This window comes from Piliocolobus tephrosceles, chromosome 13 (assembly GCF_002776525.5).
Source record: "Piliocolobus tephrosceles isolate RC106 chromosome 13, ASM277652v3, whole genome shotgun sequence".
NCBI classification, from domain to species: Eukaryota; Metazoa; Chordata; class Mammalia; order Primates; family Cercopithecidae; genus Piliocolobus; species Piliocolobus tephrosceles.
This window is the reverse complement of record NC_045446.1, coordinates 78,737,099-78,749,718: the sequence shown is the minus strand read 5'-3', so window position 1 is coordinate 78,749,718 and position 12,620 is coordinate 78,737,099. Positions and strand designations below refer to the sequence as shown.

At 34.7% G+C, this 12,620-nt stretch overlaps 1 protein-coding gene and 1 long non-coding RNA gene across 3 annotated transcripts in view; one reads left to right on the top strand and one right to left on the bottom strand.

Annotated features, from left to right (window-relative positions):
• GRM5 (glutamate metabotropic receptor 5) overlaps positions 1–12,620 on the top strand; it is a 585,040-nt gene that overhangs the window by 285,594 nt on the left and 286,826 nt on the right. The gene's annotated exons all lie outside the window — the stretch shown is intronic.
• The window catches only part of LOC111540753, a 383,731-nt gene continuing 372,725 nt past the window's right edge, over positions 1,615–12,620 (bottom strand). The window contains exons 4-5 of the long non-coding RNA XR_002731083.2: positions 9,863–10,296; positions 1,615–2,001 (exon numbers count right to left, since the gene is read on the bottom strand). This is a non-coding gene — a long non-coding RNA (uncharacterized LOC111540753). The remainder of the gene's footprint in view (positions 2,002–9,862; positions 10,297–12,620) is intronic.

Sequence of the window (12,620 nt, the reverse complement as noted above, 5' to 3'; positions counted from 1 at the left end):
TATATTATGTTCTGATCTAATCTTCACTAAGTCATGTGGGGAGTGTCATATGTATATTTTAAATTATGTCTTCTGTAAAATTTAAAAGAAAAGGTACTTCTTATAAAAATTTAATTCACTTATTCAGCATACATTATTAAGCAACTTTTATTCCAAATAGCATACTAGGACCCAGAAGTATAATATTAATTAAGATAGTAACTTTTCTATTAAAATGTGTTCAATGGTTATTTGAAATTGATGATTCATAGTAACAAAAATATAACAGAAACCAAGTTGCTGGAAACAATTCAAATACTGACCTTGCTTTGTTTTCATTAGCCAATCACATGACTGATTTCCTTGAAACACATTGTGTCCATGGATCTTGTCTCTCCGACTGCTTATTTTTAATTAGGTCAGAAATGCAAGTGGTCCTGAAGATCAGTAATAGTGTTTATGCTAGCAGTAATAGTACACTAGGCAATTTAATTATATCCTTCAGAAGACTTTTCTGGACCAATTAGTTGAACCCATTTTCTCTGAGTAATTCATTGTAGTCCATTTCAAATTACTAATACGTTTCATTAAAAAAGTAACAATCCAGGGGATTCACTAATTGTTTTTCTTTTTTACCAAGAAAGCTTCTAAAATGTCTCTCCAGGACTCTCCTACACAATAGGGACATATGCAACTATTAAACCCGTTGTTTTCTCAGGCTAAGGGACCCACTGTGATGTCCACATTGGCAATAGAGCAAAATGGTTATGAACATAGGCTGAATTCCGGGACACAGTTCAGCTGCTCAATAGAGAAATGATTTTTGGAAAATTACAGTCTCTTTAAGCCTTCATTTATGCATTTGTAAAATGGAGAGTGCTAACAATATCTCATTGATAGGGTTGTCATGATATGTTGAACACTCATCACAGAAGCTTGCATTTAAAACATCTGTTCAATATTGTAGGTATTATTATTGTTCTTATTAACGGTAATTAGTTATTTCTAATGGCTTCACAGATATATTCAAATGGAAAGGAATCCTTTCACTATTATATTTGCCCTTCCCTAGTAGACTATCTTTGTTCATAGTCAACTTATTTTCTCTTTTCTTCCAACTGCACAGTCCACTTCAAGCCTTTCCTTTTATGATGTCCTTGAGGTAGTCACAACACTGCTCCTTGGCCTTGGGTAGCCACCATTATGTAGCATGGAGTTCATTGGGCTGCAAATCTGAAACTGGATCAGAATCTGCAACAGCTGGATAACATTGGCCAAGTTGCCTGCCCCTCTCTGGGATACAGCTTTCTCTCTTGTTAATTAAAAACCCTTTCAGTTCCATATGTCCTAATATTTGTAGAATTTCTAAATATAGAGATCTCAGTCCTCAATATAGTCTCATTTTCATATAAGGGGAATTCTACCATTTTTCCACATGTTCTAGCTCTGATTGTGAAAATACTCTTGTTTGTTCTTATCTGAAATTTCTGTAAGGTCTACTTCCTGCATTTTGGTCTTTCATTGGAGGCACACAGTGGAAATTCTTTCTTATGTAATAGATCATGAAGGATGGTTATCACACCACATCAGAGATCTTTGGGCTTTACAGCCATAGCTATGTTAGTTTTTTTTTTTTTTTTTTTTTCACTAACCGGTCTCATGAAGAACATTGGATGCTACATGTAACCCATCTAGGAGGAAGATTTATTATGAAATGTACTATTTGGCCTAATTCTTTATCCAAGCAGACAAAGTAAGCATAATGACCCTCCAGTAATAGGATATGATGCTTCACCTTAATGCTCATTCATCATCATCTTCTTCATTGCTCAGGTTTGAAGCTATTTAATATCAAACACATACACTTTATTTTCAAATTCCATTTAACTTACCTCCCTGATGCTCCTCATATCCATGCCCATGGACTCACCTTACTTTATGTTCTTAACATGTCAACTGGAATAGATTTCTAGCTGATCACCTTGCCTCTAGTGTGTCCACCTTGATTCATCCTCTAAATGTCTAACAGAATATTAAAAAAAAAAAAAAAAACAGAATTAATTCAAAGTCTGTAGTCTTACTGTAACCCAGTTTTCCAGGCTGACTACACTCTTACAGATCTTCCAGGGAATTTTAAGCCATGGTAAATAATTCAGATTGACAAGAACAAAAAGTGTCCACAGAATGGTGTTACACAGGAAAGTGAAATAACTCATATTATTAGAAACATTTCAATTTAGTGCAAATAGTGGCTTGAATATGAGGTAAGATTAGAGGCAGGTAGACCATTCAGGAAGTTATTGCACTAGTCCAGGTGAGAGATGCTTTTCCCCTAAAGTAGAATAGTGGAGACGGGAATGCTTAAGAACAGGTATGTTCCAGATGTATTGAGGATTCCAAACCATTATATTAATTATCTCTCACCTTCAATCCCAGCATTTTGGGAGGCTAAAGGCTGAGGCAAGAAGATTGCTTTAGGTCAGGATTTCAAGACCAGCCTGAGAAATGTAAAGAGATCCTTGTCTATATATAAAAGTAGCCAGGCATAGTGGTGTGTGCCTGTAATCCCAGCTACTCAGGAGGCTGAGACAGGAGGACCACGTGAGCCCAACAGGTTGAAGTGGCACTGAGCTGTGATCACACCACTACACCTTAGCCAGGGTGACAGAGCAAGACTCTGTCTCTACAAAAAAAAAAAAAAAAAGTCTCTTTCTTTTTTTCCCAACCTATCCCTGCTTCTTTTAGATCCTCCTTTACTTTCCCAACCTATCCCTGCTTCTTTTAGATCCTCCTTTCTTACTTAACTTCTTGAGTGCTTCCTGACTCTAATATTGGCCCTCCCAGTAGGTTTGTTCTGAAACTATTATAGTTCTGAAAAATTATGTAATGATTATATCATAAAATATAGGCTTTACTGAGAATCCCAGAAACACATCTTAATTTTTATATCCACATGAGGAATGTTATTCTTAGATATAATTAAAATTCTTCCCAATACTATTATTTCTTTTTTTTTTCACCTCTGTATATATACTTTATTCAGGTTAATCCATCAGACACAACTATAACTTGGTGTTTTCTTTTTATTATTATTATACTTTAAGTTCTAGGGTACATGTGCATAGAGTTGCAGGTTTGTTACATATGTATACTTGTGCCATGTTGGTGTGCTGCACCCATCAACTCGTCAGCACCCATCAATTCATCATTTATATCAGGTATAACTCCCAATGCAGTCCCTCTCCCCTCCCCCCTCCCCATGATAGGCCCCGGTGTGTGATGTTCCCCTTCCTGAGTCCAAGTGATCTCATTATTCAGTTCCCACCTATGAGTGAGAACATGCGGTGTTTGGTTTTCTCTTCTTGTGATAGTTTGCTAAGAATGATGGTTTCCAGCTGCATCCATGTCCCTACAAAGGACGCAAACTCATCCTTTTTATGGCTGCATAGTATTCCATGGTGTATATGTGCCACATTTTCTTAATCCAGTCTGTCACAGATGGACATTTGGGTTGATTCCAAGTCTTTGCTATTGTGAATAGTGCCGCAATGAACATACGTGTGCATGTGTCTTTACAGCAGCATGATTTATAATCCTTTGGGTATATACCCAGTAGTGGGATGGCTGGGTCATATGGTACATCTAGTTCTAGATCCTTGAGGAATTGCCATACTGTTTTCCATAATGGTTGAACTAGTTTACAATCCCACCAACAGTGTAAAAGTGTTTCCATTTCTCCACATCCTCTCCAACACCTGTTGTTTCCTGACTTTGTAATGATTGCCATTCTAACTGGTGTGAGATGGTATCTCATTGTGGTTTTGATTTGCATTTCTCTGATGGCGAGTGATGATGAGCATTTTTTCATGTGTCTGTTGGCTGTATGAATGTCTTCTTTTGAGAAATGTCTGTTCATATCCTTTGCCCACTTTTGGATGGGGTTGTTTTTTTCTTGTATATTTGTTTGAGTTCTTTGTAGATTCTGGATATTAGCCCTTTGTCAGATGAGTAGATTGCAAAAATTTTCTCCCATTCTGTAGGTTGCCTGTTCACTCTGATGGTAGTTTCTATTTCTGTGTCTTATAAAAAGAAGAGCCTTCCTCAGAATATGCAAAAATATATTGTACTTTAAATACCAGATTGACACTAGCGTTCTACCATCAATGAGTTATTCCCATGTTTTTTAACCTGAAGTCCAGAAATACCTAGCAGTCCTTAGAAGTTCACTATAAAATCCATGAGTTCTCTCCAATTATATGTCAACTTTTAACATATATGTAAATCTGGAAAGCCCATTGCTTACATCACAGGTTAAAAATAATTGGGACAATAAAAAAAATAGTTCATATATATGCTTTCTTGTTCCTATAGAAATCCCTATGTTAGGTTAAATTTTGGGTAGATTATATATTTAAGTGCTGTTGTGCTTTCAGTTAGGATTGATATGAGCTATTCAGTTAGGTGTCAACTGCTCTGTAATATGTATCATCAATTTGGAGATAAGAGTCTGAACAGAAAGGTATAATCTGTAACTGTGACAATGAATGGTGAACATAAACATAAGGCTGGTGCTATACTCTAAATAGCGTCAGAAATAGATCACGACGATGCATATTACAAGGCCCATCTTACATGATTAACACTTTGTAATTTTTAAATATTTTTCAAACATACATGCAGATATTCTAAGTCTATGTAAACATAAATGGTTATGGTATGATTTCATTAAAAAATACAAATAATTGGTTTAAGAAAAGATAATTTAAATAGCAGTATTTCACCATCAGAAGCATGTCTTATACTTTTCATACCCCTTCCCAAATACCACAGTATGTTGGGTGGGACACACAATATATTGAGTTTATAGAAAAATTCCCATCTTTAAGATAACTTTTTTACAATGGAGAAGTAAGTTGCAGCTTTATCAAACCAATCTCTAGAAATATTCCCTAGTTGTAATGTTACTGTCATTTCTTTGATACCAGAAATAATAGGAGTCCTGTCAAAAACATGTTTTGCTTTTTGAACACAGTATGTTAATGGCAACTCATAGAAAGAGTAGTTTTCTCGGTCACCACATTACCACACATGTTTAGCTTTTTTTTTTTTTTTTTCTATTTAGAGATTGAGCACCAAAGATGCCAATTCTGACCTATAAATAGCCTAAATTAGAACAAGAGAACAAATGTCTTAAGTTCCTCATGACTGATATTGCCCAGGTAAGATTCATACATGCAGACTCATCTATGCATGAAATGGACTCTTTTCTAGAGCAATAATATCTATGAGATATTTTCAGGCACTCACTAAGAAAACAGGGCTATTGATTTTAGTGTAAGGCCCAACTTTCTAATGCCACTACAATATTTTTTTTAAAAAAAACTAGGTTGTTGGTAATAAAATTGGGTGCTGAGATGAAACAACCCAAAGAGTGAGTCTTATTCCTGGGATTCCATATTCTATCTAACATGCTCTCCTAACTTTGGTCTCCAAACATGTTCTACTACCTAGCTTGTAAATTGACCTAGGTAGTACGCTGATCAATGCCATAAAATCCATTTTACTCTTTTTTCAGCTAAGCTAAAATAGGATGTTACAAATTATTGAATAAGAAATTAGTGACATAAAAGCCCAGAGAAAACCAAATGTATTTACAGAGTACAAGGTAAACACTGATTAAATGAAAGAATATAAACCTCTAACTAGAAGTCAAACATGAATTAGAATTGATTTCATTTCAATCCTGATTATGCCACAAACTTGTATGCTTTTAAAATATTGATGTAGTGTCTTAAAATAATTTAAATGTCCTTTATTTAATAGTACTTTCCCCATATACTTCAGTATATATTGTAATGTTGGTCATTTGCTATGTATTCATATTTTATATTCTAGAACATATAATAGAAACAAAAAGGGCTGTCCTTGTCCAAGTTATCAATGAAATTTCCATTTATTGAGTCCTTATTATGTGTCAGGAAACTTGCATCTATTAGTTTTCTAATCAAGGGAACTTGGAAGTGGGTGATAGTATTAGTTCAACATTAGCAGTAGCAGCTCAGCATTTGCTGAGAGTTCCAGTCTTTGTGTGTGGAATTGAGAATACAGACTAAATGAGACAAAGTTGCTCTTCTCAAGCATCTTCTTATGTTTTCCTAAACATATGTTTTCAACTCACAATTCTCTCCTAATGTATTCACCTGAATATTCAGCTGCTTATATGACATTTCCAGTGCATTTTTCATAGGCATCTCAAACTCAGCCATTGCATTATCTTACCATTGACACTTCCTCCTGTCCTCCTCTTGGCTTAAGTCTTTAAAAAAAATGAGAGTAGATATAATCTTCTCTTACAACTTTCTGCCTAAATTTTAATTAAGGAATAAATCCCATTTATTCTACTGGTTTAACTTCTTTCCTATGTGTTCATTCCTCTGCGTTCACACTGCCACTGTTAGCAGACTTTTATAATCTCTTATCATTCTAATTGTTTAGTATTTTCTGCATCCATTTCCTCTCCTGTGCTTGCAAATCATCTGCCACATTGCTGCCAGTGATCTTTCTAAAGTTGAATTCTAACTGTTGTAAATTTCCAGAGGCTCCCCATTACCTACACGATAAAGTTCAAATTATTTGTCATTGCATTTAAAGCCCATTATACACTAGCTGTTGCCTTCTTCTCTAAATTTATCTTCTGCTGTGTTCATTTTTACTCCTAAGTGCTCCAGATTTCCTTTCCAAAATACAGTATATCGTGATATTTCCTACTTTCAAATCATTACCTCTGTTGCCTAAGATACTCTACCCCTTGTCTTTGTTCCTCATTTGTACTTCATGCTTTCTCTCTCTCTTCCATTCTAGGCAGCCTGTCCTCTCCTAGTATCCTGAGAGTTGATCTATATGTCACATACACCGAACGTCATATATTTATTTTTTAAATTAGTTATTATATCTTCTCTCCTACTACTATTCTATATATTAAAAAAGAAGAGTTTCATGCATCATCTAAAGTTGTAAATCTCATATGGTAAAATTTTTCATAGAACAAATATTTCCAGCCAAGGTTGCTGTTACAGAGTATCTTCAAAGTTAATTCATGCATAGTTTAAAAAAATTAATTTGCTTATTCAGCAAATATAAGTAAGACAGAATTATGTTACTCAAATAGTTCAAAGTTTGATGGGGAAAACAAACACAAAGATTGATAAACACAGTGCAGTGTGATGTTCTGTGTTTGTAAATAATATGACTCATACATTATGAATGAATTAATGAGTAGATAGAGAAAATATTGATTTAGAGTAAAAATAGCATACAAGATATGGGAGAATACTTAGAAGTTGCTTGTATGGGCCAGGTGCAGTGGCTCATGCCTGTAATCCCAGCACTTTGGGAGGCCAAGGCAGGTGGATCACCTGAAGTCAGGAATTGAAGGTGAGCCTGGCCAACATGGTGAATCCCGTCTCTATTAAAAATACAAAAATTCACCAGGCATGGTGTTGCATCCCTGTAATCTCCCAGCTCCCAGCTGGAGACTGAGGCAGGAGAACTGCTTGAGCCCGGGAGGCGAAAGTTGCAGTAAGCAGAGATTGTGCCACTGCCCTCCAGCCTGGGCGACAGAGTGAGACTCCATAAAAAAAAAAAAAAAAAAAAAAAAAAAGTTGCTTTGTACATTGTAGATGGTCAATAAATATTTGTTGAATTTTGGGAAGCTGCAAGTACGTTAATATTGGTACAGGATATAATTTACCATAAGAATAAGTGGAAGGAAAGGTCATTTGCACTGGTTAGCTTCATATTCACTAGCTATTCTGTAGGCTTTGGAATGTCACTGGTGTGTGCTTTGAGAAGTTAGAAAATTTCCCTTGCATTTTTAATATGGTACCACAAGGGGATAATCAAGAGACTTCTACCATTCTAAAAGATAAGTTTCATAAAAAGATTTTAGAAATGTTTACACATTCTCTGAGTATTAAAAACATCAAAAATGGCTAAATATAGTGTACTTGAACAAAAATGTTCAATTTATGACAAAAATGAAAATCATTATACATTGGCAGATACATTAACCTGTAGATAAACCTTACTGAAAAATAATTCATTCTTAAATTTTCACCTAAAGTTTCCTTTTCTTTTTTTTTTTTTTTTTTTTTTTTTTTTGCTTTTATGTTATTTAAATTGAGCTTGGCCTCCAGACCTTGAAAATTAATCTCATCACCCACAATTTCCTTCCCGTTAAAGGTATTATCCTCTACTTTGTGGATTGCCATTCACCTGTCACTCACAGATTAAATCATTATAGGTAAAAGGAACTCTAACAATTATTTCACTCATATCCAGATGCTGGAACTGGAGATCAGGGAAGAACTAACTTTCTTAAGTTAGTATCTGGGTCTGGTTTAGAATATGATTCTCCTAATTTTAACCTAGTGAACTGTCCTGCAACTATATTAACTTTATTGGTCCAAAAAGATCTTAGCATTTCTTCCAGGATTACTCACCTTCCTTAAGAATACATTCCCCAAGAGGACAATGAGAACATTGCTGCCCTCCAAAATAACAATGGTTCATCATAAAGGAGGCACAGAATCTCTATGAAAATATCAATTGAGGAGGCTTTCATCCTTCACTTAGGATTTCACACGTTTTCTTACGTATGAAAAGTTTTATCTAACTACTCACGTCTTCCACTTAATGTATTTTGACAAATAGATTTCCATATACAATTTAATAGCCCCCTTTCTAGTTTCCCTAGCAACTGACAGAATTTTGAAAGCAGCATAGTTGATTTAAACAGAACTGGAAATTAAGAAGCATTTATGTTTTAAACTAATTCCATCAGATAGTCACATTTCTAAATATCTCAAATATTTTAACATACTTTTAGTAATTTATCCTTACTACTTTTAGAGCCAAGTTGGACTATGTTTCTGTTCTCAATTAGAAGAGATGTCATGTGAAATATATACCCTGTGGAATAAAATATGAAATGATAATTTCAATACTTTTGGTGAATGGAATTATTGGATAACAATATGATTTGCTGTTCATAAAAATTCTTCCCACCATCCCATTTTTTTTTTCCATGTGCTTTAACTCCTCACATGGCCCCTGGCTTCCTCTGACTGTATTCCCACTGTCTTCCAATCCCTCTCAGGATCACTGAGTCTAAAATTCTTCATATTTCCTCTTACAATATTACTATTATGATTGATCTTCTTTGTTTCTTCTAAAAATACACCACCTAGCTTGTTGTGTTATATCCAAGGCGCTCATCAAGTCTGTTTTCAAAATGAAGTAAAAGATTTTTGAAAAGTTATTCTGGAATTAACCATTTATATGTGATGGCCTATTCTGATCTAAGGAGCAAAGAAGAATAAGGAGATGTTCCTTCCAAAGCCAGAGTGCCCAACGTGTCTAGCTGGTAAGCCCAGCAGGATATAAAGAGAGTTGTCTTCTAGGGCAACATTTATAAAAGTACCATTTTGCTAACTGCTGACCTAGGGATGAATACAGTAAAATATCTTCCCTTGGGAAATTCATTGTATAATGATGAAGACAGGCATAGATCCAGCCTATGAATTGACCTGCCTACATGACATCTCCGCTTGAATATCACATAGACCTTTCAAACTTAACACATCCAGAAAGAAACCAAATTTCCATCCCTTTTCTTCCATTCATTTCCCTACATTCTCTATCTCAATAAATGATATTATTTTATTACCAAAGCCAGAAAATGAAGAGTTGTTTTTCCTCTCTGTCTCTTTTCTTTACCTCCTAAATGTAAACCAACACCTAATGATCTATCCTTAAAGTCAATCTTAAACATATTCACATATCACCATTATTTATATTCTTAACTAAAATTATGGCATCTCACCTGGATGGCTAGAAGAGCCTTCTATCATTCCAGTTCCATTCTTGTCACAGTCTTATTCATGCACTACACAGGATCATTAAAAGAGAAGACTCTTTAAAATCTATCGGAAATCATGCCATTTCCCTAATTAAAATCATTTGATACTTTCCAAAAACTCTTCAAATAAATCCAAATGCCTTATCATGTCTTCTACAACCTTGTATGGTGTGGCCTCCACCAATAACCCTGCCCATTCCACTGTCTTCCACATCGTCCCCTTTTGAATTTTTGTGACATAAATGAACTTCATTTCTTTCCTACCCTGGATAATTTTTAATACTTACCCCATTCTCTGCTTTGAATAGTACTGACCTCTGCTCACCAACTCTATAAATGAATGCTTCTTGGATATCAGATCTCAGCTCACCTCTTCAGAGAGGCATTTTCTGATTGTCCTGGTTTAAAAGATACACATCATATCATATATCATATCATATCATATTTTTAAAGATGTCTGCTTGTTTCATTCATTCTATTAACTACAACCTGTAATTAGTACTTTTTATTTACTTATTTACTTGTATATTGTCAGTCTTTTCCACCTAACAGCCATCTTCAAAGGGCATCTGAAACATTATAAAAACTTACTGTGTATTTTGAATAATAAATACATTATTTCAGTTTTAAATCATTCTACAAACATTTGTAGATTGCTTCTTATGTGCCAGAAGCTCTTGTTCCAGAGTCCAGCAATGAGCAAAACAAACAGAAGCCCCTGCCTTCATGAAGCTCATATTTAAGTGGAGAGATAAAAGGGGATAGATTATAGACACAGAAAGTTATGTAATGTAAAACAAATAAATAAAGCAGGAAAGGGGCATTAAAATACTGTCTGTGGGAATGATGTTTTAAAATAAGGTAGTCAGGAATGTCCTTACTAAGAAGATGATATCTGAGAAGACTTAAAGATGGGACAGAGGAAGCCATGCTGGTACCTATGGAAAGAGCTCTCTAGGCTGAGGGCACAGCAAGAACAAAAGCTCAGAAGTAGAACATGTGCCACACATTACAGAAGTAGCAAAGACTCTAGTTGCCTGAGATGAGTTGAAGGAAATGAGTTCAAAAAGCTAAAGAGAGTAGATTGGTAAATGTAAGAACTACAAGCACTTTGACTTTGGGAAGCTTTTAGAGGATTTGCGATGTTAGCTTATCATAGCAAGACATGGCAAAGCAATGTATTAAGGATTCTGTGAGCCCAAAGGTACCACCTCAAATTCATTCTGAGAGGTGCAAGGGAGTAATATCAACAATGACTTCTTGGAAAAAATTATAGCTGAGATGAAATGACTCTTACCTGTCAAATTCCTATTCGCATTCAGAACACATGTTCAGTGTTACCTCCATCACCTGCTGCTACATCTTATGAATGGTTCCATTTCATTATGCTGTTTGTTTATCATCTATTTCTCAGACTACAACTCTCTTTGTACTAGGGACCATATCATATTCATGTACCTGGCACAGTGTATGGCAAATATTTGATGTCTCTTGGACATATGAGTATAAAAGCAGAGAACATAAAATATATGCTTCCCCTTGGTAGTTCTGAACTAGCAGATTTTTACACTAAGTGAATGGAGATACTATCTAATGTGCCAGTATATGAATAGGTAACATTTATTGTCTTTGGAACCTGAGCAAAGCAGGAAAGTGCCCTTGCACATCAAAATATCAGCTTATTTTCTTTCCGGTAGTTAACTTTCTACCCTGCCTGAAGATAAATGGTGTACAGTCACTACTATTGTTTCTAACCATGTCAAAAATGGCAACATATGGATACTCTTTCTTAACTTCTTTTATTATAGAATGTTCAATAAAAATTTGAGGCTTCACTTCATCAGTCAGGACAAACTTTTCCTAAACACTTGTTATTTGCAAATACCATAGTAGAAATGGCTAATTGGGTCAAAGAACTGAATGCTTTGACTGCATAATGTGTCTCTGAGGATAATACATCATTTTCCATGATGTTTTTGACATCATAAGTACACAAATATTCTTAGATATGATTGTTCATCTGCCTAATTATTTTAACTATAGATGTTTTGAGGTCATAAGTAATAGGACAAAAATCTTTATTTCATCTTTTTCAATTTATTTTTTGAACAACTTAAGTCCATTTCTTCTTGCTTTATTCATCTCCAAATCAAGTTTCGGTACAAACTAACCTTTCTTCTTTAAAACGTAAAAAAAGCATTTGGAGAGGAAGATCATGCCTACTATGTTTAGAAATTTACCAGAATAACTACCAAAACAGAAAGAAAGAAATTCTGCCAAAGTATGTAATTTGTTCTCAAAACTATTTATTTGAAGGCCATTAATTGTAAGGGAACTTAATTGCAATTTTAATGTTACTAAGTAATCAAATGCTTACTGTGGGATCATTTCAGTTGAAATAGAAAGATAATTCCCTACACTTCACCTCACTGACAATCCTCTGCAGAATACACTTGGAATATTTTAAGATGTCTGTTTAATTCTGGTAATTGAAATGTCCTGAGGTTTTAGTGTGTTAGCTAACATAGTGTGCTAAACTGAATATAAAATTTTATGCCATAACATCTCTTGAGAATGGTTTCAAAATGTTGGCTAAATTCAGGTCTTTGTCCATGATTTATATGTCATATAGAGAGCTGTAAATATATATCTCATGATAAATTTACAGGAAGAAATTATGTGACGGATAGAACAGTTAAACATTTGCAACCTGTGACCAGAG